Source organism: Lepisosteus oculatus, unplaced genomic scaffold, assembly GCF_040954835.1.
Source record: "Lepisosteus oculatus isolate fLepOcu1 unplaced genomic scaffold, fLepOcu1.hap2 HAP2_SCAFFOLD_45, whole genome shotgun sequence".
Lineage (NCBI taxonomy): Eukaryota > Metazoa > Chordata > Actinopteri > Semionotiformes > Lepisosteidae > Lepisosteus > Lepisosteus oculatus.
The window spans coordinates 1,441,781-1,467,073 of record NW_027167988.1 but is presented as its reverse complement, the minus strand read 5'-3'; the positions used below and the strand labels follow the sequence as shown (position 1 = coordinate 1,467,073).

At 48.9% G+C, this 25,293-nt stretch overlaps 7 non-coding genes and 1 pseudogene across 7 annotated transcripts; 4 read left to right on the top strand and 4 right to left on the bottom strand.

Moving 5' to 3' along the window:
* The first annotated feature begins 1,366 nt into the window (after positions 1-1,366).
* trnag-gcc (transfer RNA glycine (anticodon GCC)) lies at positions 1,367-1,437 on the top strand. Its single transcript has one exon. It is a non-coding gene; the product is annotated as a tRNA-Gly (tRNA).
* Positions 1,438-6,870: 5,433 nt separating this feature from the next.
* On the bottom strand, positions 6,871-7,012 carry LOC138229447 (U4 spliceosomal RNA). The gene has a single exon (XR_011185858.1). It is a non-coding gene; the product is annotated as a U4 spliceosomal RNA (small nuclear RNA).
* A 1,292-nt stretch (positions 7,013-8,304) lies between these two features.
* Positions 8,305-8,423, top strand: LOC138229359 (5S ribosomal RNA). Its single transcript, XR_011185779.1, has one exon. It is a non-coding gene; the product is annotated as a 5S ribosomal RNA (ribosomal RNA).
* Positions 8,424-9,058: 635 nt separating this feature from the next.
* Positions 9,059-9,199, bottom strand: LOC138229431 (U1 spliceosomal RNA; annotated as a pseudogene).
* A 6,977-nt stretch (positions 9,200-16,176) lies between these two features.
* Positions 16,177-16,295, top strand: LOC138229315 (5S ribosomal RNA). The gene has a single exon (XR_011185746.1). It is a non-coding gene; the product is annotated as a 5S ribosomal RNA (ribosomal RNA).
* Positions 16,296-16,931: 636 nt separating this feature from the next.
* Positions 16,932-17,092, bottom strand: LOC138229435 (U1 spliceosomal RNA). Its single transcript, XR_011185850.1, has one exon. It is a non-coding gene; the product is annotated as a U1 spliceosomal RNA (small nuclear RNA).
* Positions 17,093-24,031: 6,939 nt separating this feature from the next.
* Positions 24,032-24,150, top strand: LOC138229348 (5S ribosomal RNA). Its single transcript, XR_011185768.1, has one exon. It is a non-coding gene; the product is annotated as a 5S ribosomal RNA (ribosomal RNA).
* A 636-nt stretch (positions 24,151-24,786) lies between these two features.
* LOC138229387 (U1 spliceosomal RNA) lies at positions 24,787-24,950 on the bottom strand. Its single transcript, XR_011185807.1, has one exon. It is a non-coding gene; the product is annotated as a U1 spliceosomal RNA (small nuclear RNA).
* Between the last annotated feature and the right edge of the window lie 343 nt (positions 24,951-25,293).

The following is a 25,293-nucleotide window of genomic DNA, read 5'->3' as shown; positions in this document are numbered from 1 at the left end:
AGCGGCGCCCGGCTTTTGTCTGTCAAACGTTAGGTTGCGCTTCTTCATGCTGCATCGTCGGCATGAGTGGAGCTTTATAAACGTCTGTACTTACTGCGCCCCATAAGAAATCGTTTGTCCCCGTTCAAAAGAGATTGTGCGATGTCCTGCAGCAAACCTTTGACAGTTTGAAAAGAGGAATTTATTCTGCTTCCTGTGCGTGCAGTAGTTACAAAGTTGAACGCCTTTACACGATCTGCTGCAGTTTTCAGTGGGCGGGCTTTGTCAAATGGCTTGGAAAAACGCACTGTGTTTCGGCTCGGGAAACATCATGAGCAGTGTCCTGCATGTTTTCTGTGTATAGCTGTCTTTTAACGCATACAGAATTCATTCGAAATCATTGATTTCTCCAATTAACAAGGGTCCCTTAAAGGATGAGTCAAAGTAACGTCTAATCGGATTAGTTTCCTTAGAGCTGGTTCAGAGTTTGCTCAAGAGTTTACCTTTCACAGATGCGCAAAGAAGAATGTTGGGGGTGCACGCTTCAAGGCGCCTTACAGCTGTAGGGAGTGATTCGAGACGATCCGTGGCGTGTGCTCGTTCCCATATTCCGTACGACCCGGGGTGCAGTGCTAGGATGACGTACAATACCGCTTGGGCACGTAACAGCATTATATGCAAGTGCGGGACTTGAGGGTTTTCGTTTGTTCGTTTTGTTTTGCTCTGCTTTGCTTTGTTTTGCTTTCCATCGCGTTGGTAAGAGCGTAAATAAAAAGGCGATTCCTGTGTCTACCACTAATGTAAGAGCTATTTCAAGTGCGACGTGGTGCGGCTTTTCAAATGCTTGTGGGCATTTCTCTGTTGTTGATTCTTTTTTTGTGTGTAACAAAGTGGCATTTTCATGTCCGGACGGGGAGACTTTATCATTCCGACATGAAGCCACCCTTAAGTCCTCTGAGGCGTGTCTGTCTGCAAGGCTTGTATTTTGGAAATGTTTTTTTGAAACGGAGAACGACTTTGAAACAGGCTTCCGCCGGCGCCTCGCGATCCAGGTAAGATTGTAGCAAGAACACAGCGGCGGCGGGGCTTGCTGTAGTCGTGGCCGAGTGGTTAAGGCGATGGACTAGAAATCCATTGGGGTCTCCCCGCACAGGTTCCAATCCTGCCGACTACGTTGTCCGCCTTCAGTCGGTGTGTTTCGGCACAAGCAAAGAAGCGCGCCTCTTTGCTGTTCCTGGTGGTTTTAAAACGCCCAATCGCTTGTACCCGCTGCCTTGGAAATAAGTTCTTCAGCGTCCGCAAATGGCATTTTGCAGCTGGAAGCAGATGTCGACGCGTTTTGCACAGAGCACCAAAAAAGCGTCTTTTTTGAAGGCCCAGGCACTGAGCATTGGTGGTTCAGTGGTAGAATTCTCGCCTGCCACGCGGGAGGCTCGGGTTCGATTCCCGGCCAATGCAGTGGCTTTTGCAGCGAGCGGCTCCATCACTTGCATCCCCTTGGAACTCGCAACTGAAAACCCACTGAAGCTAAGCAGGTGTGAGCCAGGTCAGTACCTGGATGAGGATGAGCTACAGGGAAAAACAAAGCTTCCAGCTGGAAGCGGTGTTAATGGTGCCGGCGGGGGGGCGCTCACCCTGAGGTCTGTGCGGGTCCCAATGCCCCAGTATAGTGACGGAGACGCTGTGTTGTAAAAGGGCGCTGAATTTTGGATGAGATGTAAAACCGAGGTCACAGCGCTCTGTGGTCATTCAAAATGACCACCAAAACCTTTGACAAAAGCTCTTGGTAATTGATGGTCTTCAATAATGCTTCTCCTTTAGGTACATTTTAAATCAGCTGAAAAATGCTGTGAAATGGGGGGGCACTTCAGGCCAGTGTAGGATTTGGGTTACAAGAACCATGAAACTGCACGAGAAAGCCCGTACACTGAATTACACGGCTTTCTATTCAAAGGAGGACAAAAGAAATTCCCTGAGTTTGATTTTTTGCAGCACAGAGAGGAGCACTGTCGTGAGGCCGGTTAGATCAGTTGGTTAGAGCGTGGTGCTAATAACGCCAAGGTCGCGGGTTTGAGCCCTGTACGGGCCAGGTCTAGGTCCAGGTCCCTGTTTGTGAAACAGGCAAATGACTGTCTCAGGGGCCCATTCCTCATTCTCAAGACACATGTATGCAGTATGTACACCGTGCATTGAGCAATAGGGACTGAATACACCACAGGTAAGGTTAGAAGTCATTCTGAGGTGCCACATGTGAGGGATACAGCTAGGCATCCGAAATGTAGGGTTTGAGACCCTTCAGGAGTACTGCATCCTTTGAGACAGACCCGTGCATGTTAAACAAATGATCATTTCTTTCGGCATTAGGGACTAAATATACTAAACATATGATGCTAAAATGTTATTTTCACATATATTAATGTAATAAATGATTGCTTATGCTTTATAAACAAATCTAATTAAAATAAAACATTAAGTTTTGTATTTATCTTGTACCATAGAACATGATTTTCTTTGTATTTCAAGCCCACAAAGTGTCCAAATGACGCACTACATGATATAAGGAAGATTATCACATGCATATCGGTATTATCTTTCTTATGAAAATGCATTCCTTTCATTACCTTTTACTTTTTAAAATGAACTCAAATTGAGTATAATGTAATAATTTAAGTAGAATAGATTCTAATAATATAATGATCCAGTGTTTTGCACTACTTCACTGCTTCACTGCTCTATGCCATCTGGAAATAAATCCTCAGACTGCTTACTGCCCTGGGCATGTACCAATAAATTAAAGGAGCACATCTGTTTATCACTGCGTTGAAGCAGGAGACACACAGTCTCTGCAAACACATCCTAGATACAGTGTTCCAGCACCTTTGACCTCATCCAGAACGTATCATTTCTCGAAAGGGATTGCTGTCCGAATGCACATCTGAATCCCAAACAGAATCTCTAGTAAAATACGATCATTTGTGAAACAGGCAAATGACTGTCTCAGGGGCCCATTCCTCATTGTCAGACACATGTATGGAATGCTTTCACCGTGCATTGAGCAATAGGGATTAAAAACACCGCAGGTAAGGTTAGATGTCATGTTCTATGATCATTTCTTTCAGCATTAGGGACTAAATATACTAAACGTATGATGCTAAAATGTTATTTTCACATATATTAATGTAATAAATGATTGCTTATGCTTTATAAACAAATCTAATTAAAATAAAAGCTTAAGTTTTGTATTTATCTTGTACCATAGAACATGATTTGCTTTGTATTTCAAGCCCACAAAGTGTCCAAATGTTCTATGATCATTTCTTTCAGCATTAGGGACTAAATATACCAAACGTATGATGCTAAAATCCTGAAAAAAGGATGTGCTCCATCTCGTCAGTAGATTGGATTCCAAAACTGATTTGGGTCAATATACATTACCTTTGAAATTAAAGTACAGTCTACTGTAGGGAACCATCAACTTAGAAAGCATTGGCCTTCCCTGGGGGTCAGGTAGGTGCAAAAGATAAACCTTTATCCTATCTTTATCTTAAGATAAGTGGCCAAGCAGTATTTTTCCAAGTTTCACCAAGCACATCATGTTGCCATAGTAGACAAAGTTCTATAAAATGTTAAATAACTTTTAAAAAAAGTATCTTGGTCTTACAGTACTGTACAAGGTGAATTAAACTGTCCCTGGTAATAAAAAGTAATTAGAAGCATCTCAGAAACTTTATCTCTAGAAACATTAGCTGTTTTATATCATGTAATTTAGTGTGATGTTGTCAGAATTCAAGGACATTATCACACACAGAAATTGGTTCAGTTAAATCTAAAAAACACAGCTAAACATGGGTTTAAATGTAACAGAAGTCTTACCTCTTGTCAAAAGATTTAATTCAAGAAGCGATGTAATAAATGATTGCTTATGCTTTATAAAGAAGCTTAAGTTTTGTATTTATCTTGTACCATAGAACATGATTTTCTTTGTATTTGAAGCCCACAAAGTGTCCAAATGACGCACTACATGATATAAGGAAGATTATCACATGCATATCGGTATTATCTTTCTTATGAAAATGCATTCCTTTCATTACCTTTTACTTTTTAAAATGAACTCAAATTGTGTATAATGTAATAATTTAAGTAGAATAGATTCAGGTAGGAAATATAGAGTCATGATGTTTATGGCTGACATCATTTCACATGGGTGAATTTTAAGCTAAGAAATAAAAACATTTACAATGAAGATACCATTGCTTAATTTTAAATGCCTTTAAAAAATAAATACCTCCTGAGAATAATTTGCCACTCCCAGATCCTTGGTAAGGTACTGTTTGAATCCAATCAGGAGAGGAGCATCCAGGGAGTGCTTTCTATAGAGTCCAGCTTGGGCCACTCTCTTCCGGCCTGCTGATACTTTTTAACTACTGAGGGCCTGTAAGGATATAAAACACCGGTTTAAACATTTTATACCTATAAGACAAATTAGAATTTTAGTAAAAAATAGATACATCTGAAAAATAAAAAAGTCTTACTGCTGATAGAGTTCTTCAGAGCTCACATCTTCCCCTTCCTTATCCGCTTCTGTTTCAGTTTCTAGAGCAGCCTCTGGCATCTCTTCCTCCTGGACAGCGGCCTCTTGCTCAGGGCCGCTGGAATGCAGGTAGATTCTTTTCAACATGCTTTTACATAATATGTTGTAACAATGATTTCAAAAAGAAACTACAGAAGCCTTACAGATTTAAAATTTCTCACCTTGCCAATGTGTCTTCAGGCTTCCCATGTACAAAAAGGCCCAAGGACTCTAGCAGTCTTACAACCACTATCCTGTTTGCCTCACCAGACACGATCTCTATTCTGTGGTAATCCACGATGACCCCGTTCTTCAGGTGATTCATCATGTCCTCCCTCGCCTGTTGAGAGGCCATCCTGATCTTTTCTGCCGTGGCGTGCTTCATACACGCCCTCTTCAAGTGAGCAGGAAGCTGATCAAGAGTATTCAGGTACATCTTGCACACCAGGGGAATCCGCGCGGGTTTCCTTTGAAAATAAATAATACCATCTGTGTATAGAAACAAGCTAAGACTGATTTCTTAAATTATCCTTAATTTTCTCTCTCATAGTTTGAGCATAATGATTTTATTGCATTTATATAAGAATTGCTCATTGCTCCTAAATAAATAATGGTTTCATAAAAAAGTGAACACTTACTTGGTCTCAGTCACAGACTTTCCAATAGAAGCCATTGTGGAGTTCAGCAACTGCAGGTCCTAGAAGTGGGGAAGGAATTTTAAAAGAGAAATTGAATTACAATACAGAAGGAATGGCTGAGGGTTCACTGAAATATATAAATATACAAATTCCAAAGACTGAGTCCATATAGAAACAACTACCTTTCATTTTCAGTATAAGAAAAAAAAAACATTATCTTCCAAAGCATCATAAAATTGTCCCTTCTTCCAGACTCTACTTCTCTCTTGTAGTAGTATAGCAGACCTTTCCAGGTGAGCAGATCACAGAGTCCGAAATGAGCTTCCTCCATCAAGCAAAGTACCTGAACATGACTCTGTCTTCATAAAAGCGCCCCTGTAATAAAGAAATTAAATCCGAAATCAAGAGGGCAGTTGCCTACTGAAATACAAGAAGTCATCAATTTTAACCTAGCAACACATTAAAGGCTGCATCTATACAAGTACGATTCTAGAAATGCTCACCAGATTACGTTTTAAAAGGAACTGCGCCTCAGGTTCCGCCGAGATCTTAACTCGGATGGCAGGATTCAGAGTCCGGAGTGTGGACTGATGGCGCACGGAGGGTCCATATACTGTGGATCCCTCAGTGATCTTCCGCGTATTCAAACCGCCAGCGTGTGACTCCCCTGTCCCCGTGACCTCATTGCTCTGCTCTCTCCTCTGTGCAGCTGAGCCCGACTCACGGTAAAATGGAAAAAAATATGCCCTCGACGCGAGATTTATTCTGGAGCGAGCCAGTGTTGCGCATAGCTGCCTTCAAAGCAGTTAACCTAGATTCGATTCCCGGCCAACGCAGTTGCGAATGTTTTCAAATGCTGTCATGAGCCTTGGATTGTGACTAGCAAAGCGAAGCCTTTTGAAAGAGCTAAAGCACTGCAAAACGGAATTGAAGGAGAATCTTACAGGGGATTCTGAGCAGTGTCTGCATACATGCAGTCAGATAAAGGTGCTGAAAGCTTGAGCTACTCTCAATGTCATGCTGCCCTTCCCCGGAGTAAATCTGTTACATTGAAAGAATGCTTCTGGCAGGTTCAAAAAGGGACCCTTGTTAATTGGAGAAATCAATGATTTCGAATGAATTCTGTATGCGTTAAAAGACAGCTATACACAGAAAACATGCAGGACACTGCTCATGATGTTTCCCGAGCCGAAACACAGTGCGTTTTTCCAAGCCATTTGACAAAGCCCACCCACTGAAAACTGCAGCAGATCGTGTAAAGACGTTCAACTTTGTAACTACTGCACGCACAGGAAGCAGAATAAATTCCTCTTTTCAAACTGTCAAAGGTTTGCTTTGCGAACGCTGCAGGACATCGCACAATCTCTTTTGAATGGGGACAAACGATTTCTTATGGGGCGCAGTAAGTACAGACGTTTAAAATGCTCCACTCATGCCGACGATGCAGCATGAAGAAGCGCAACCTAACGTTTGACAGACAAAAGCCAGGCGCCGCTATGAGCAATATGAAATCATACTGACAGCACACGGCGTTTCGCGCTGACACAAAAGTAATCTCGACAGACGCTGTTCTCTGCATAAAGCTGAAAGAGCTAAAGAGCGTTTCTGTTGACACGTAACAAGCTCGTTTCTTTCTACCATGATATCACCGTGACCAAATCTGTCTTTAAACACCTTGCTCAGTCTCTGACGAGACTGTCAAAAATTGCTTTCGCCGATTGTATTGCAAACCGGCGGAAGCGGGGTATTGGGAAAAGTTTTCAACTAGCAATAATCGCGCCTCGGCTAAACCTCACAGGCTACGATACTGCCACTGCGCAAAGCTGACGGTTGCCAGGCAACCGCGGGGATCCTATGGAAATCGTTATCGATCGTCTCATGGCATGTCGTTGCTGTAACGCTTCATATTTGTCGTCTTCTTCTTCTTCTAGCTTGAGGTTTTGAAGAATTTCATGACAGACAAGGGCTCCGTTGGGAACAAAGGGCGTTGTGAGAAAACCGTTGCTTATTTTCAGCAGCAGAAATACAACCCTTTAAATACAAGATGACAGAACAATGACGAAGGGCATGCCGGGAGGAACTCATGCACTACAGAGGAAAGGGGGCGGGCACGTACAGTTCACATTCAAGCCACAAGTACTATTCTTGGATGTTGCACAAACAAATCCTAACGTCTTGAAAGCATTGCAGCATGTTTGTGTCCCACTTCCCGTGGCTGCGGGACGACTGACACGAACGGACAAACGCAATCTGTGGCGTTTAGCGTGACATAGTCTTGCAGGCATCGTGCTGTCTCACTGCAATATTATACCGCTGGAGGAAACAGTCCATCTGGCCATGAAACTCATTTGAACGTCTAGCTACAGCAACTAACAATATCATGATTTATTCAGGATGTGTGGAATCAGCACGTCCCGGAGACAGCTTCCGAAATCGTGAGCATTCTCTGGTGGTAGGGGCGTTCAAGATGGCGCTCAGGTGGGAGGTAAAGTTTAGTGGTTGGGGAGTTTTTTTGAGTTTTTCATGACCTGAATATTAATTTTTGCTTTTTTTGACTACAGAAAAATAAGGACTTAACACTAGTTGTTTAAACTTCAGTTATAATTGAAAGAAAAAAAAACGATTTTTTTTTAGGTTTAAAAAGTCCGATATGAGTAACACTAGGAAAAGAAAAGAGAGTGCTGGGTCTTCGAAGGAGAACTCTAAGATACCTCAATCGTATATGTATAGCACTACAAAAAAATCGATGGCAACTAAAGGGAAAAGTGAAGCAGCTGCAGGGGCAGCAACAGGGCGGAGGCGCCGCGCGCCCGGCCGACGTGTTGGACCGGTGCGCTTTACGTGCTGAAATAAACACGCGACAGCCCCGAAATGTTTCCAGAGTGCTGTGCACTGAAGACTTGCCTGGTGCTCCTCCGTGCAGATTGTTTGTCCTCCTCCAGTGCGGGACGAGCCAACACAAGGGAGCGCATTCGCCAACATCCAGGCACGCAATGCGATTTGGAAAGCAGCTCCTTTCCAAAGAGTGGCACACGAACGATCCTTCAGTCCCGCTCGGGGAGCACGGAACCCCCGCCACACACAGCTTCAAGTAGCGAGTCAGGCGCCGGGGCTTTTGCTTACGGCCACACCACCCTGAACACGCCCGATCTCGTCTGATCTCGGAAGCTAAGCAGCGTCGGGCCTGGTTAGTACTTGGATGGGAGACTGCCTGGGAATACCAGGTGCTGTAAGCTTTTGCTCTCCCGGCCAGCAGGGGTCGCCGTTGGTGCCGTAGGCTTTGGGAGGAAAACCTGCAGGATGGAAAGGTGATCTATAGCCTCATCTCTAGAGATGTTTTGTTGCTGTGGCATGTGTGTGACCCATATTCAAAAAAAAAAAACCCGTCTGTAAAACGAATATCGAAGCTGCCTCTAAATCTGCAAATGAAGATGAGTCGATAAACCACTCGTTTTTCGTATAACTAGACATATATTCATTTGTTACCGATTTCATTCATTGAGCACGGATACAATAGAGGTACAGCCATTCACTGTTTGACATGTCTGCACTGGTACAGAACCGAGCAATCAGAAAACGGGTGAAACTGTCTTTAGACTCAGCATACAGTACCGAGGCCCCCCATGACCAAATAAAGGCTAACCTCGATAATCAGCCTAAAGAACGCAGACTACAGCAAAACGACTGACTTTGAAAAGGGAATGAACGTCCGGAAGGAGTAGTGGAACTAGCTTGAGATGCTTCTCCGGACCCCTAACTAAAAGCCAGCGAGAACCAGCAGCGGCGTCCACTCCTGTCGAACCGGGATCCTTCCGCAGCCACGCAGCTCGTGGTGTCCTAACCCTCCCGTATCTGATTTTGGTCCAAGCACATCAGGAGAGCGCGAACGCAGTCCCCCACTACCAGAAATTATGCAGTCGAGATTCCCACATTTGGGGAATTCGCAGGGGTCAGCACAGCCGGAGTGCAATGGCCGAGCCTCGCCCTGGGTGAACCGATTTCGATTTTTTTTTTTTTTTTTCGATTTTTAAGAACTTTATTTTCTTTTCACAAAAAATTACAGGAAATCACAAATCAGAAAGCTTTACATTAATATACATACTTAAAACAGTATATATGATCACATCTCATTACATTTTGACACGGTAACAGTTACATAGCAACAATTTTCTTTTTTTCTGGTGCAAATCACATTCTTTATTTAAACATGATAATGTTTTTCACAGTTTCTTGAGATACTGTCCAATGCCCTCTATTTCCCACAGATTTTCTGCTTCCTCCCTCCCTTCTCTCCACAGATCTCTGAGGTAATAGTTCTCTCGGGTGATGAACAGGGCCAGGCTACCTGCTGCCTTGACTGGGACCTCGATGCCTTTGAACAGCCCCATGTTCCTCACTCTCCACAGGGCGTCTTTCCCACTGTTCACCACGGCCCAGATCCTGTCAAACACGTCAGGGGGAAGTTTGACAGGAGAGATGCCGTATATGATGAAAGCAGCGGTCAGGGTAAATTGGGGCGAGAGAGCCTGCAACCAATCTTCAAACTGGGCCCAGAAGGCCTTAGCAAAAAAGCAGGACCACAGGAGATGGGTCACAGTCTCCTCCTCGCCGCAGCCCACCCTAACGCAGCGAGGGCTGGGGGTGAGGCCCCTACGGTACAAGAAAGTTCGTACCGGTAAGCACTGGTGGACGACACTCCAGGCTAAATCTCTGTGAATGTTGCACAGAAATTTAGAGGATGTGTGTTTCCACACCTTCCTTGTTTGGGCTGATGTTAAAATGCCCACAGGGGTCTGCCTATTGTTCTGGGGTGCTACGAAATCTTCCAGTTTTTGGACGCTGACATCTCGGAGGGGAATATGGCCAATTGGGTGAGATCTTAGAAAACTTTTAACTGTCCCATAAATTGCAGGGCATGTGTCAGAGAGTGGGACGTCCAGCTTGGGTCTGACACCCCACACTCTGAACACCTCCCTACCTACCCAGAGCCTGGAAAAATAAGTCCAGGTACGCGCTGCAGGTGCTGTTGCAAAGCCTCTCAGCACAGAGGCCAGGAAAATGCACAGCAGCTTCGTAGCAATATCTGGGACAGACTTCCCCCCTGAGGGTAGCGGCCTGTACATTATTTCCCTTCTGAGTCTTTCCTGCTTCCCACCCCATAGAAATTGAAACATCAATCTCCTCAGCACCGCCGCAACACGGTGTGGGATTGGGAAGGTAGAAGCCAGAAAATTCAAGACAGGCAAGAGCTCGGCTTTGATGACCAGCACCTTCCCTGTCATGGTGAGGTCTCGGTCCTTCCATTGCATCAGTTTTTTGTTTAAGATTGGCAATTTGTTCTGCCAATTTACTGTTCCCATCTCTTCTCCAAAATACACCCCCAGGACCTTAATTCTCTTCTCTTGCAGCCTGAGATCATGTCCTTCTTTTGGCTCCCTCCAGTTCTGATAAAAAATCTCACTCTTAGATGTGTTAATTTTTGCGGAGGAAGCCAAAGAGAACCGATCACAGCACTGCAGAGCTCTGCTAATTGAGGCATTGTCAGAGAGGAGCAGGGTGACGTCATCCATGTATAGAGATGTCTTTACCTCTCCTCCCCCACTTCCAGGCACTGGTATCCCATTAATGGCCTGATCCTGCCGCAAGGCACAGGCTAAGGGCTCCATAGCCAAAACGAATAACAAGGGGGATAATGGGCAGCCCTGCCTCACCCCTGAACAGACTTCAAAGGTGCGTGATCTATTGCCATTAACCATGACTCTGCTGTTGCTACCTGTGTACAGCAGGTTAATCCACTTTCTCATGATGGGGCCAAACTTCATGTGCTCAAGTACCGATGTTAAGTACTGCCGGTTTAGGCGGTCAAAGGCCTTTTCTAGGTCTACACCTAAAATGCACAGAGGGAGGGAGCGATCCTCAGAGTACAGACAGACATCCCTCAACAAGGCCAGGTTGTCGCTCATCAGGCGTCCTGCTATCCCACAAGTCTGTTCTTTCCCTACCAGTGAGGCCACTACATTTTGTAGGCGCAGGAAAAGGGCTTTGGACAGGATCTTAGTGTCCACGCCTAACAGGCTGAGGGGTCTCCAGTTCTTTATGTCATTTTTTGCTCCTTTCTTAAACAAGAGAGAGATAGTGCCTTCTCTTAAGGAGTCAGGCAGCAATTCTGTCTTGTAGCTTTCCTCGAATAGGAGCAGTAGCGGATCCTGAAGCAGATCCCAAAAGGTGCAATAAAATTCTTTAGGGAGCCCGTCAGCACCCGGAGTTTTCCCCTTCTGTAAGCTCTCCATAGCCTGTCTCAGCTCTTCTACTGTCAAATCCCTCTCAAGTACTTCCCTATCTTCTTCACTCAAAATGTTTTCTAGCTTTGAGGTAAAAAAATGAATATCTTCATCCTTTACCTCTGTAGAGCTGTACAGTCTTGAGTAGAAGGCCTCGGTGCAGGAGAGGATAGCACTCGGCTCTGTTCTCTCTCGTCCCTCCTCATCAACTACACTTTCCATGACAGTCTTGGAGCCTACCACTTTCCTGAAAAAGAAGCGAGTACACTTCTCATTTTCTTCCAAGAACTGCACTCTGCTTCTTAACAGCACTCCTCGACTACTTTCTTCGGCTATGCTCCGGATGTCCTTTTTTAAAAGGGCGATATCCTCGAGCACATCGAAGCCACTGTGCAGCATCGTGTAGAGACGCTGCAGCTGCCTCTGTTTCCTGGCTAGCACTCCTCTCCGTCTGGCAGCAGCCTTCCTTCCCTCAGCCATGAAAAAGGCCTTTGTCCTCACCTTCACCTCCTCCCACCACTCTCCTACTGACCCGTACAGACACTGCAAGGACAGCCACTGTGATAGTTTCTCCTTGTAGCGGGATACTACCCCCTCGTTCTCTAGCAGCTTTGTGTTGAGTTTCCAGAGGCCTGGGCCAAAGACAGTCCCGCCCTGGAGTTCCACTCTACACCCTAAAGCCTGATGATCTGAGAAGAAGACAGGCTGAAGAGTGACCCCAACAACTTTCACTCTCTCTGAGACAAAGCAATAGTCAATTCTGGAGCTGCTATTCCTCCCTGACCATGTATATCCTGCTGTTGTGGGATATATACATCTATATGTGTCTGAGAGTTTAAAGTCTTGAACTAAGTTTTGCAGGGCCAGTGAGCTGGAATCCAATTTTATCGGCGAGCTAGACTGCCTGTCTGTGTGCTCTAAGATACAATTAAAATCCCCTCCCACTATCACGTCTGTGCTGCATAACAATAGGGGGGAGAGTGCCTTGAGTAGCTCCACCCTTCCTCCTACGTCAGTAGGGCAATACACATTGATTAGCCGCAGGTTAACGGTCCCCCATTCCACATCCACACACAGCAACCTGCCATCTATGACCCTCTGAATACTTTTCAATTTGAATGCCCATCCTTTGAAAAGAATGGCCACGCCAGAGGCTCTGTTGTTATTGTCCCCTGACCAAACAGAAGGCCCTTTATCCCACCTATCTTCAAAACTTTTATACCTCTCTTGATAGGCTAAAGCACACTCCTGCAACATCAACACATCTCCCTCTCTCTGCTGGAGGTAATCAAAGACAGACTGGCATTTAACTCTGTCATTGATACCTCTTGTGTTAAGAGAAATTATGTTAAGAGCCATATTACATAAGAAAGTGGAACCAGTCTTTACAAAACACATTTCTCTTCGGTCTCACCTGTTACCTTTTTCTTTTTCTTTTTCTTCTTACCAATTTCCTGCCAGCCATCCTCTGAATGAGCCTTCATCAGGGTGGCAGCAGTAAAAGCGTTCACAGAGTCCATTTCAAGGAAGGGGGTAGAGGGAGGGGTGGAGAGGTTCCAGCTCTCCCCATCACCATGCTCTCCTTCCTCCTCGCTCGGGGAGAAAACAGAGTCATTTTTTCTTTTCCTCAAGTCCAGCTCCTGGGAGCACTGAGGGGAAAGGGGTGCAGCCGATGCACCAGTCTCCTCTTCCCCCTCACCCACCAGCTGCTGCAGATCCTCCGTGATGGACTGGATGGAGGAGAGGAGGGCATCTGTAGCACTTGCAGAGTCTGAGAAAAGCAGCTCCGCTGAATCCTGGGTATCCTCGCTGGACCCGCTCCACCGGGGGGCCCCACACTGGCCCTCGTTCTGAGGAGCAGGAGTGGGGGAGGGGTCCTCGCTGTTCTCGGGGGTTTTCAAACCCTCGTGCTTGTCTGGTGCAGTCTGCGGTTGTGGGGGCGTAGTGGATTTCTCTTCCACCAGCCCCGGAGCCACAGCAGGACTGATCCTGGCTGGAGGCTGAGAGTCTTTGTCCAACAAGGGTTCTTTGTTTGACTTGTTGTTTGCTTTGGATTTTCGGGCCGGTTTGGCTGAAACAAGCACTGCCTCATCCTTTCTCATTTTGAGTTTATTGGCGTAGGCGTGAGGGCAGTTCTTAAAAACGTGTCCTTCCGAGCCACATAAATTGCACTTTGGCAGCATTGAACAGTCAGAGGCTAAATGTCCCTGTTTGCCACAGGTCTTGCAGCATTTCACAGTGCAGGACGATGCCAGGTGTCCCACAGCACCACAGCGCCGACACACCTTTGGTTGTCCCACATAAAACACATAGCCATTGCAGGCGCCCAGCCGGATTGTAGAGGGCAGGTGCCTTAAGCCTCCATTTACGCTGTCCGGTAGCAAGCGAACCTCGAATTTCCTTGCTCCTGTTTTTATACCATCAACATCTCTAACCTCAGTTCCATGGTGGACGGTGCAGTACTGGTTAAGCCAGGTGTGAATGTCCTCCGTCTTTGCCAGTTCCGAGAACATAACAACATGCACCGTTTTCCTCTCTCTCTGTGTCAGAGGCTGCAAGTTGATCTTCTCAAGTGCAGGAACTTTGCCTCTTTTTGCCTCAAACACATCCACGCATTGTTCAAACAGAGGATAGGTAGCAAATACAACCTCAAATGCTTTCTGACCTGGGAGAGCGAAGATGAAATCCAAGTGCCGAGGTTCAAAGCCAAGTTCCTTCTGTAACACTTTTCTGCTGAACTGCATACGATCCATGAAGAGATCATCCAAAAGCTCAAAACGTACAGCATTCTTACGGGATCCAAAGGTTGCCATTTCAAAAACCGCAAATCGAATACTGCTTCCAACAAAAGAAAAACAATCCAACTACTCCACCTACAGGCTGATCAAGGTATCTCCCCTGCCAGGTAAGTATGAGTTAAACAGGCCCCTGCAAGCGGCCCGCACCCACAGCACAAATCGCGCAGCCTAGGCCACCTCCTCGCCCCGCACGCCACCGCCTCCTGCTGGGCCCACTCTTTCACACACTCACACGCCACACTAACACTCAAAAGTGTGGGCAAAACGAGAAAACGAGCGCGCCGTTTCCTACACATCTGCAGTCGCCGTTGCGCATTCGCAGCATGTCCCGGGATGCAATTCGGCCTCATTTGCATAACTCCAGACCGGCAGATCGCGACGTGCGCCTGCCACACACCGAACAAACCTTTTCAGCAATTTCCAAAAAACGGGCCTGCTCGCCTGCCCACAAGGCTCCGTCTCTTACCTGCTCTCCAGAGCCTGCTGCCTTCTGTGCTTTTCTCTCGGCACCGCTGCAGTGCACACAACTCCTGCAGCGGGAGGGGGGGAGAAAGTTCCCGGGCTCCGCCGCAGGGAAGGCTCGCTCCGTGCGCACACGTCCTTTCGATGCCAGTCCAACAAGTGCTCCGCATTAGCTGCGTCGGGGCTCCGGCGTGTCGCACCTCACCTCACCTCGCACTGCCCCCTCCTTGAATGTCTGCCCCTGGGCATGCCCTGCTCTCCTCCGCCTTATCTTACCGCGTGTGAGCACCGACAATGGCCACAATGCCGGGGAATGGCACCTGTAAAGTGTTAATTGGGGCACAGGAACAGCCCGTCTCGTCTCGGGGGGGCCGGCTTCAGAGACAATACAGCAAACACAGCGGGGCTGGGGAAGAAGACGACACCACACATGCGGGTACATTCAGCTCCGGCGGGAACGAGACATTTGTCGGTCTTTTCAAGTGCCGAGAGCCGAGCAATCCTTCACTTGTATCGTTTCTCCCCGGTGACTAGATCTGGCCCTGCGACTCTCGACTGGGCTCACCCCCGGGGCAGCCCAGCAGGTGTGAGCCTGGCCGGCACCCGGATGGGAGATTCCACCCCGGAAAAGCTCCGGTTGCTGCTGCTCCTGCAAGAGGTGTGACTGGGACCAGTAGGGAGCGCTCACCCTGCGGGCTGTGTGGCTCTCTTACGCCCCAGCCTCCTGATGGCGACACTCTGCTGCACAAACAGGCGCCGTCCTTCGGGGGAGGCGTCAAACCGAGGTCCCGACCCTCCTTGGCCATTAGGAAACCCCAGGGCGTCTCTCAAAAAGAGACGCCGGGGGTGTCCCTCTGGTGTTAGTGCTCCCCTTTACCCATCAGTCGGGGTCTCCTCCTAATCCCCGTCTCACCTGTAACAATCAATGACGAGGCCCCCCTGTCCGTGAGATTTAGTACTCGCGCAAGAGACCGGGGGCAGAGCGCGAACACGGTCCCCCGCCCCCCACAAAGTGCGCGCTCCGGGTTCCCTCTCGGGGCCCTGCAACACAGCGGAAGGGCAGCGAGAAGGAGCCTCTTGTTCTGACGCCTCAAGGCCACAAGAGGGCGGAGGCGCCGCGCGCCCGGCCGACGTGTTGGACCGGTGCGCTTTACGTGCTGAAATAAACACGCGAAAGCCCCGAAATGTTTCCAGAGTGCTGTGCACTGGAGGTTTTTGTCTGGTGAAGACTTGCCTGGTGCTCCTCCGTGCAGATTGTTTGTCCTCCTCCAGTGCGGGACGAGCCAACACAAGGGAGCGCATTCGCCAACATCCAGGCACGCAATGCGATTTGGAAAGCAGCTCCTTTCCAAAGAGTTGCACACGAACGATCCTTCAGTCCTGCTCGGGGGGGCACGGAACCCCCGCCACACACAGCTTCAAGTAGCGAGTCAGGCGCTGGGTCTTTCGCTTACGGCCACACCACCCTGAACACGCCCGATCTTGTCTGATCTCGGAAGCTAAGCAGCGTTGGGCCTGGTTAGTACTTGGATGGGAGACTGCCTAGGAATACCAGGTGCTGTAAGCTTTTGCTCTCCCGGCCAGCAGGGGTCGCCGTTGGTGCCGTAGGCTTTGGGAGGAAAACCTGCAGGATGGAAAGGTGATCTATAGCCTCATCTCTAGAGATGTTTTGTTGCTGTGGCATGTGTTTGACCCATATTCAAAAAAAAAAACCCGTCTGTAAAACGAATATCGAAGCTGCCTCTAAATCTGCAAATGAAGATGAGTCGATAAACCACTCGTTTTTCGTATAACTAGACATATATTCATTTGTTACCGATTTCATTCATTGAGCACGGATACAATAGAGGTACAGCCATTCACTGTTTGACATGTCTGCACTGGTACAGAACCGAGCAATCAGAAAACGGGTGAAACTGTCTTTAGACTCAGCATACAGTACCGAGGCCCCCCATGACCAAATAAAGGCTAACCTCGATAATCAGCCTAAAGAACGCAGACTACAGCAAAACGACTGACTTTGAAAAGGGAATGAACGTCCGGAAGGAGTAGTGGAACTAGCTTGAGATGCTTCTCCGGACCCCTAACTAAAAGCCAGCGAGAACCAGCAGCGGCGTCCACTCCTGTCGAACCGGGATCCTTACGCAGCCACGCAGCTCGTGGTGTCCTAACCCTCCCGTATCTGATTTTGGACCAAGCACATCAGGGGAGAGCGCGAAAGCAGTCCCCCACTACCAGAAATTATGCAGTCAAGATTCCCACATTTGGGGAATTTGCAGTGGTCAGCACAGCCGGAGTGCAATGGCCGAGCCTCGCCCTGGGTGAACCGATTTCGATTTTTTCGATTTTTAAGAACTTTATTTTCTTTTCACAAAAAAATACAGGAAATCACAAATCAGAAAGCTTTACATTAATATACATACTTAAAACAGTATATATGATCACATCTCATTACATTTTGACACGGTAACAGTTACATAGCAACAATTTTCTTTTTTTCTGGTACAAATCACATTCTTTATTTAAACATGATAATGTTTTTCACAGTTTCTTGAGATGTTGACCTATGCTCTCTATTTCCCACAGATTTTCTGCTTCCTCCCTCCCTTCTCTCCACAGATCTCTGAGGTAATAGTTCTCTCGGGTGATAAACAGGGCCAGGCTACCTGCTGCCTTGACTGGGACCTCGATGCCTTTGAACAGCCCCATGTTCCTCACTCTCCACAGGGCGTCTTTCCCACTGTTCACCACGGCCCAGATCCTGTCAAACACGTCAGGGGGAAGTTTGACAGGAGAGATGCCGTATATGATGAAAGCAGCGGTCAGGGTAAATTGGGGCGAGAGAGCCTGCAACCAATCTTCAAACTGTGCCCAGAAGGCCTTAGCAAAAAAGCAGGACCACAGGAGATGGGTCACAGTCTCCTCCTCGCCGCAGCCCACCCTAACGCAGCGAGGGCTGGGGGTGAGGCCCCTACGGTACAAGAAAGTTCGTACCGGTAAGCACTGGTGGACGACACTCCAGGCTAAATCTCTGTGAATGTTGCACAGAAATTTAGAGGATGTGTGTTTCCACACCTTCCTTGTTTGGGCTGATGTTAAAATGCCCACAGGGGTCTGCCTATTGTTCTGGGGTGCTACGAAATCTTCCAGTTTTTGGACGCTGACATCTCGGAGGGGAATATGGCCAATTGGGTGAGATCTTAGAAAACTTTTAACTGTCCCATAAATTGCAGGGCATGTGTCAGAGAGTGGGACGTCCAGCTTGGGTCTGACACCCCACACTCTGAACACCTCCCTACCTACCCAGAGCCTGGAAAAATAAGTCCAGGTACGCGCTGCAGGTGCTGTTGCAAAGCCTCTCAGCACAGAGGCCAGGAAAATGCACAGCAGCTTCGTAGCAATATCTGGGACAGACTTCCCCCCTGAGGGTAGCGGCCTGTACATTATTTCCCTTCTGAGTCTTTCCTGCTTCCCACCCCATAGAAATTGAAACATCAATCTCCTCAGCACCGCCGCAACACGGTGTGGGATTGGGAAGGTAGAAGCCAGAAAATTCAAGACAGGCAAGAGCTCGGCTTTGATGACCAGCACCTTCCCTGTCATGGTGAGGTCTCGGTCCTTCCATTGCATCAGTTTTTTGTTTAAGATTGGCAATTTGTTCTGCCAATTTACTGTTCCCATCTCTTCTCCAAAATACACCCCCAGGACCTTAATTCTCTTCTCTTGCAGCCTGAGATCATGTCCTTCTTTTGGCTCCCTCCAGTTCTGATAAAAAATCTCACTCTTAGATGTGTTAATTTTTGCGGAGGAAGCCAAAGAGAACCGATCACAGCACTGCAGAGCTCTGCTAATTGAGGCATTGTCAGAGAGGAGCAGGGTGACGTCATCCATGTATAGAGATGTCTTTACCTCTCCTCCCCCACTTCCAGGCACTGGTATCCCATTAATGGCCTGATCCTGGCGCAAGGCACAGGCTAAGGGCTCCATAGCCAAAACGAATAACAAGGGGGATAATGGGCAGCCCTGCCTCACCCCTGAACAGACTTCAAAGGTGCGTGATCTATTGCCATTGACCATGACTCTGCTGTTGCTACCTGTGTACAGCAGGTTAATCCACTTTCTCATGATGGGGCCAAACTTCATGTGCTCAAGTACCGATGTTAAGTACTGCCGGTTTAGGCGGTCAAAGGCCTTTTCTAGGTCTACACCTAAAATGCACAGAGGGAGGGAGCGATCCTCAGAGTACAGACAGACATCCCTCAACAAGGCCAGGTTGTCGCTCATCAGGCGTCCTGCTATCCCACAAGTCTGTTCTTTCCCTACCAGTGAGGCCACTACATTTTGTAGGCGCAGGAAAAGGGCTTTGGACAGGATATTAGTGTCCACGCCTAACAGGCTGAGGGGTCTCCAGTTCTTTATGTCATTTTTTGCTCCTTTCTTAAACAAGAGAGAGATAGTGCCTTCTCTTAAGGAGTCAGGCAGCAATTCTGTCTTGTAGCTTTCCTCGAATAGGAGCAGTAGCGGATCCTGAAGCAGATCCCAAAAGGTGCAATAAAATTCTTTAGGGAGCCCGTCAGCACCCGGAGTTTTCCCCTTCTGTAAGCTCTCCATAGCCTGTCTCAGCTCTTCTACTGTCAAATCCCTCTCAAGTACTTCCCTATCTTCTTCACTCAAAATGTTTTCTAGCTTTGAGGTAAAAAAATGAATATCTTCATCCTTTACCTCTGTAGAGCTGTACAGTCTTGAGTAGAAGGCCTCGGTGCAGGAGAGGATAGCACTCGGCTCTGTTCTCTCTCGTCCCTCCTCATCAACTACACTTTCCATGACAGTCTTGGAGCCTACCACTTTCCTGAAAAGGAAGCGAGTACACTTCTCATTTTCTTCCAAGAACTGCACTCTGCTTCTTAACAGCACTCCTCGACTACTTTCTTCGGCTATGCTCCGGATGTCCTTTTTTAAAAGGGCGATATCCTCGAGCACATCGAAGCCACTGTGCAGCATCGTGTAGAGACGCTGCAGCTGCCTCTGTTTCCTGGCTAGCACTCCTCTCCGTCTGGCAGCAGCCTTCCTTCCCTCAGCCATGAAAAAGGCCCTTGTCCTCACCTTCACCTCCTCCCACCACTCTCCTACTGACCCGTACAGACACTGCAAGGACAGCCACTGTGATAGTTTCTCCTTGTAGCGGGATACTACCCCCTCGTTCTCTAGCAGCTTTGTGTTGAGTTTCCAGAGGCCTGGGCCAAAGACAGTCCCGCCCTGGAGTTCCACTCTACACCCTAAAGCCTGATGATCTGAGAAGAAGACAGGCTGAAGAGTGACCCCAACAACTTTCACTTTCTCTGAGACAAAGCAATAGTCAATTCTGGAGCTGCTATTCCTCCCTGACCATGTATATCCTGCTGTTGTGGGATATATACATCTATATGTGTCTGAGAGTTTAAAGTCTTGAACTAAGTTTTGCAGGGCCAGTGAGCTGGAATCCAATTTTATCGGCGAGCTAGACTGCCTGTCTGTGTGCTCTAAGATACAATTAAAATCCCCTCCCACTATCACGTCTGTGCTGCATAACAATAGGGGGGAGAGTGCCTTGAGTAGCTCCACCCTTCCTCCTACGTCAGTAGGGCAATACACATTGATTAGCCGCAGGTTAACGGTCCCCCATTCCACATCCACACACAGCAACCTGCCATCTATGACCCTCTGAATACTTTTCAATTTGAATGCCCATCCTTTGAAAAGAATGGCCACGCCAGAGGCTCTGTTGTTATTGTCCCCTGACCAAACAGAAGGCCCTTTATCCCACCTATCTTCAAAACTTTTATACCTCTCTTGATAGGCTAAAGCACACTCCTGCAACATCAACACATCTCCCTCTCTCTGCTGGAGGTAATCAAAGACAGACTGGCATTTAACTCTGTCATTGATACCTCTTGTGTTAAGAGAAATTATGTTAAGAGCCATATTACACAAGAAAGCGGAACCAGTCTTTACAAAACACATTTCTCTTCGGTCTCACCTGTTACCTTTTTCTTTTTCTTTTTCTTCTTACCAATTTCCTGCCAGCCATCCTCTGAATGAGCCTTCATCAGGGTGGCAGCAGTAAAAGCGTTCACAGAGTCCATTTCAAGGAAGGGGGTAGAGGGAGGGGTGGAGAGGTTCCAGCTGTCCCCATCGCCATGCTCTCCTTCCTCCTCGCTCGGGGAGAAAACAGAGTCATTTTTTCTTTTCCTCAAGTCCAGCTCCTGGGAGCACTGAGGGGAAAGGGGTGCAGCCGATGCACCAGTCTCCTCTTCCCCCTCACCCACCAGCTGCTGCAGATCCTCCGTGATGGACTGGATGGAGGAGAGGAGGGCATCTGTAGCACTTGCAGAGTCTGAGAAAAGCAGCTCCGCTGAATCCTGGGTATCCTCGCTGGACCCGCTCCACCGGGGGGCCCCACACTGGCCCTCGTTCTGAGGAGCAGGAGTGGGGGAGGGGTCCTCGCTGTTCTCGGGGGTTTTCAAACCCTCGTGCTTGTCTGGTGCAGTCTGCGGTTGTGGGGGCGTAGTGGATTTCTCTTCCACCAGCCCCGGAGCCACAGCAGGACTGATCCTGGCTGGAGGCTGAGAGTCTTTGTCCAACAAGGGTTCTTTGTTTGACTTGTTGTTTGCTTTGGATTTTCGGGCCGGTTTGGCTGAAACAAGCACTGCCTCATCCTTTCTCATTTTGAGTTTATTGGCGTAGGCGTGAGGGCAGTTCTTAAAAACGTGTCCTTCCGAGCCACATAAATTGCACTTTGGCAGCATTGAACAGTCAGAGGCTAAATGTCCCTGTTTGCCACAGGTCTTGCAGCATTTCACAGTGCAGGACGATGCCAGGTGTCCCACAGCACCACAGCGCCGACACACCTTTGGTTGTCCCACATAAAACACATAGCCATTGCAGGCGCCCAGCCGGATTGTAGAGGGCAGGTGCCTTAAGCCTCCATTTACGCTGTCCGGTAGCAAGCGAACCTCGAATTTCCTTGCTCCTGTTTTTATACCATCAACATCTCTAACCTCAGTTCCATGGTGGACGGTGCAGTACTGGTTAAGCCAGGTGTGAATGTCCTCCGTCTTTGCTAGTTCCGAGAACATAACAACATGCACCGTTTTCCTCTCTCTCTGTGTCAGAGGCTGCAAGTTGATCTTCTCAAGTGCAGGAACTTTGCCTCTTTTTGCCTCAAACACATCCACGCATTGTTCAAACAGAGGATAGGTAGCAAATACAACCTCAAATGCTTTCTGACCTGGGAGAGCGAAGATGAAATCCAAGTGCCGAGGTTCAAAGCCAAGTTCCTTCTGTAACACTTTTCTGCTGAACTGCATACGATCCATGAAGAGGTCATCCAAGAGCTCAAAACGTACAGCATTCTTACGGGATCCAAAGGTTGCCATTTCAAAAACCGCAAATCGAACACTGCTTCCAACAAAAGAAAAACAATCCAACCACTCCACCTACAGGCTGATCAAGGTATCTCCCCTGCCAGGTAAGTATGAGTTAAACAGGCCCCTGCAAGCGGCCCGCACCCACAGCACAAATCGCGCAGCCTAGGCCACCTCCTCGCCCCGCACGCCACCGCCTCCTGCTGGGCCCACTCTTTCACACACTCACACGCCACACTAACACTCAAAAGTGTGGGCAAAACGAGAAAACGAGCGCGCCGTTTCCTACACATCTGCAGTCGCCGTTGCGCATTCGCAGCATGTCCCGGGATGCAATTCGGCCTCATTTGCATAACTCCAGACCGGCAGATCTCCACGCAAGCTCGCGACGTGCGCCTGCCACACACCGAACAAACCTTTTCAGCAATTTCCAAAAAACGGGCCTGCTCGCCTGCCCACAATGCTCCGTCTCTTACCTGCTCTCCAGAGCCTGCTGCCTTCTGTGCTTTTCTCTCGGCACCGCTGCAGTGGACACAACTCCTGCAGCGGGAGGGGGGGAGAAAGTTCCCGCGCTCCGCCGCAGGGAAGGCTCGCTCCGTGCGCACACGTCCTTTCGATGCCAGTCCAACAAGTGCTCCGCATTAGCTGCGTCGGGGCTCCGGCGTGTCGCACCTCACCTCACCTCGCACTGCCCCCTCCTTGAATGTCTGCCGCTGGGCATGCCCCGCTCTCCTCCGCCTTATCTTATCGCGTGGAAGCACCGACAATGGCCACAATGCCGGGGAATGGCACCTGTAAAGTGTTAATTGGGGCACAGGAAAAGCCCGTCTCGTCTCGGGGGGGGCGGCTTCAGAGACAATACAGCAAACACAGCGGGGCGGGGGAAGAAGACGACACCACACATGCGGGTACATTCAGCTCCGGCGGGAACGAGACATTTGTCGGTCTTTTCAAGTGCCGAGAGCCGAGCAATCCTTCACTTGTATCGTTTCTCCCCGGTGACTAGATCTGGCCCTGCGACTCTCGACTGGGCTCACCCCCGGGGCAGCCCAGCAGGTGTAAGCCTGGCCGGCACCCGGATGGGATATTCCACCCCGGAAAAGCTCCGGTTGCTGCTGCTCCTGCAAGAGGTGTGACTGGGACCAGTAGGGAGCGCTCACCCTGCGGGCTGTGTGGCTCTCTTATGCCCCAGCCTCCTGATGGCGACACTCTGCTGCACAAACAGAGGTCAAACCGAGGTCCCGACCCTCCTTGGCCATTAGGAAACCCCAGGGCGTCTCTCAAAAAGAGACGCCGGGGGTGTCCCTCTGGTGTTAGTGCTCCCCTTTACCCATCAGTCGGGGTCTCTTCCTAATCCCCGTCTCACCTGTAACAATCAATGACGAGGCCCCCCTGTCCGTGAGATTTAGTACTCGCGCAAGAGACCGGGGGCAGAGCGCGAACGCGGTCCCCCGCCCCCCACAAAGTGCGCGCTCCGGGTTCCCTCTCGGGGCCCTGCAACACAGCGGAAGGGCAGCGAGAAGGAGCCTCTTGCTCTGATGCCGCAAGGCCACAAGAGGGCGGAGGCGCCGCGCGCCCGGCCGACGTGTTGGACCGGTGCGCTTTACGTGCTGAAATAAACACGCGAAAGCCCCGAAATGTTTCCAGAGTGCTGTGCACTGGAGGTTTTTGTCTGGTGAAGACTTGCCTGGTGCTCCTCCGTGCAGATTGTTTGTCCTCCTCCAGTGAGGGACGAGTCAACACAAGGGAGCGCATTCGCCAACATCCAGGCACGCAATGCGATTTGGAAAGCAGCTCCTTTCCAAAGAGTTGCACACGAACGATCCTTCAGTCCCGCTCGGGGGGCACGGAACCCCCGCCACACACAGCTTCAAGTAGCGAGTCAGGCACCGGGGCTTTTGCTTACGGCCACACCACCCTGAACACGCCCGATCTCGTCTGATCTCGGAAGCTAAGCAGCGTCGGGCCTGGTTAGTACTTGGATGGGAGACTGCCTGGGAATACCAGGTGCTGTAAGCTTTTGCTCTCCCGGCCAGCAGGGGTCGCCGTTGGTGCCGTAGGCTTTGGGAGGAAAACCTGCAGGATGGAAAGGTGATCTATAGCCTCATCTCTAGAGATGTTTTGTTGCTGTGGCATGTGTGTGACCCATATTCAAAAAAAAAAACCCGTCTGTAAAACGAATATCGAAGCTGCCTCTAAATCTGCAAATGAAGATGAGTCGATAAACCACTCGTTTTTCGTATAACTAGACATATATTCATTTGTTACCGATTTCATTCATTGAGCACGGATACAGTAGAGGTACAGCCATTCACTGTTTGACATGTCTGCACTGGTACAGAACCGAGCAATCAGAAAACGGGTGAAACTGTCTTTAGACTCAGCATACAGTACCGAGGCCCCCCATGACCAAATAAAGGCTAACCTCGATAATCAGCCTAAAGAACGCAGACTACAGCAAAACGACTGACTTTGAAAAGGGAATGAACGTCCGGAAGGAGTAGTGGAACTAGCTTGAGATGCTTCTCCGGACCCCTAACTAAAAGCCAGCGAGAACCAGCAGCGGCGTCCACTCCTGTCGAACCGGGATCCTTCCGCAGCCACGCAGCTCGTGGTGTCCTAACCCTCCCGTATCTGATTTTGGACCAAGCACATCAGGGGAGAGCGCGAACGCAGTCCCCCACTACCAGAAATTATGCAGTCGAGATTCCCACATTTGAGGAATTCGCAGGGGTCAGCACAGCCGGAGTGCAATGGCCGAGCCTCGCCCTGGGTGAACCTCCTTCTTGATCAAGGTATCTCCCCTGCCAGGTAAGTATGAGTTAAACAGGCCCCTGCAAGCGGCCCGCACCCACAGCACAAATCCCGCAGCCTAGGCCACCTCCTAGCCCCGCACGCCACCGCCTCCTGCTGGGCCCACTCTTTCACACACTCACACGCCACACTAACACTCAAAAGTGTGGGCAAAACGAGAAAACGAGCGCGCCGTTTCCTACACATCTGCAGTCGCCGTTGCGCATTCGCAGCATGTCCCGGGATGCAATTCGGCCTCATTTGCATAACTCCAGACCGGCAGATCGCCACGCAAGCTCGCGACGTGCGCCTGCCACACACCGAACAAACCTTTTCAGCAATTTCCAAAAAACGGGCCTGCTCGCCTGC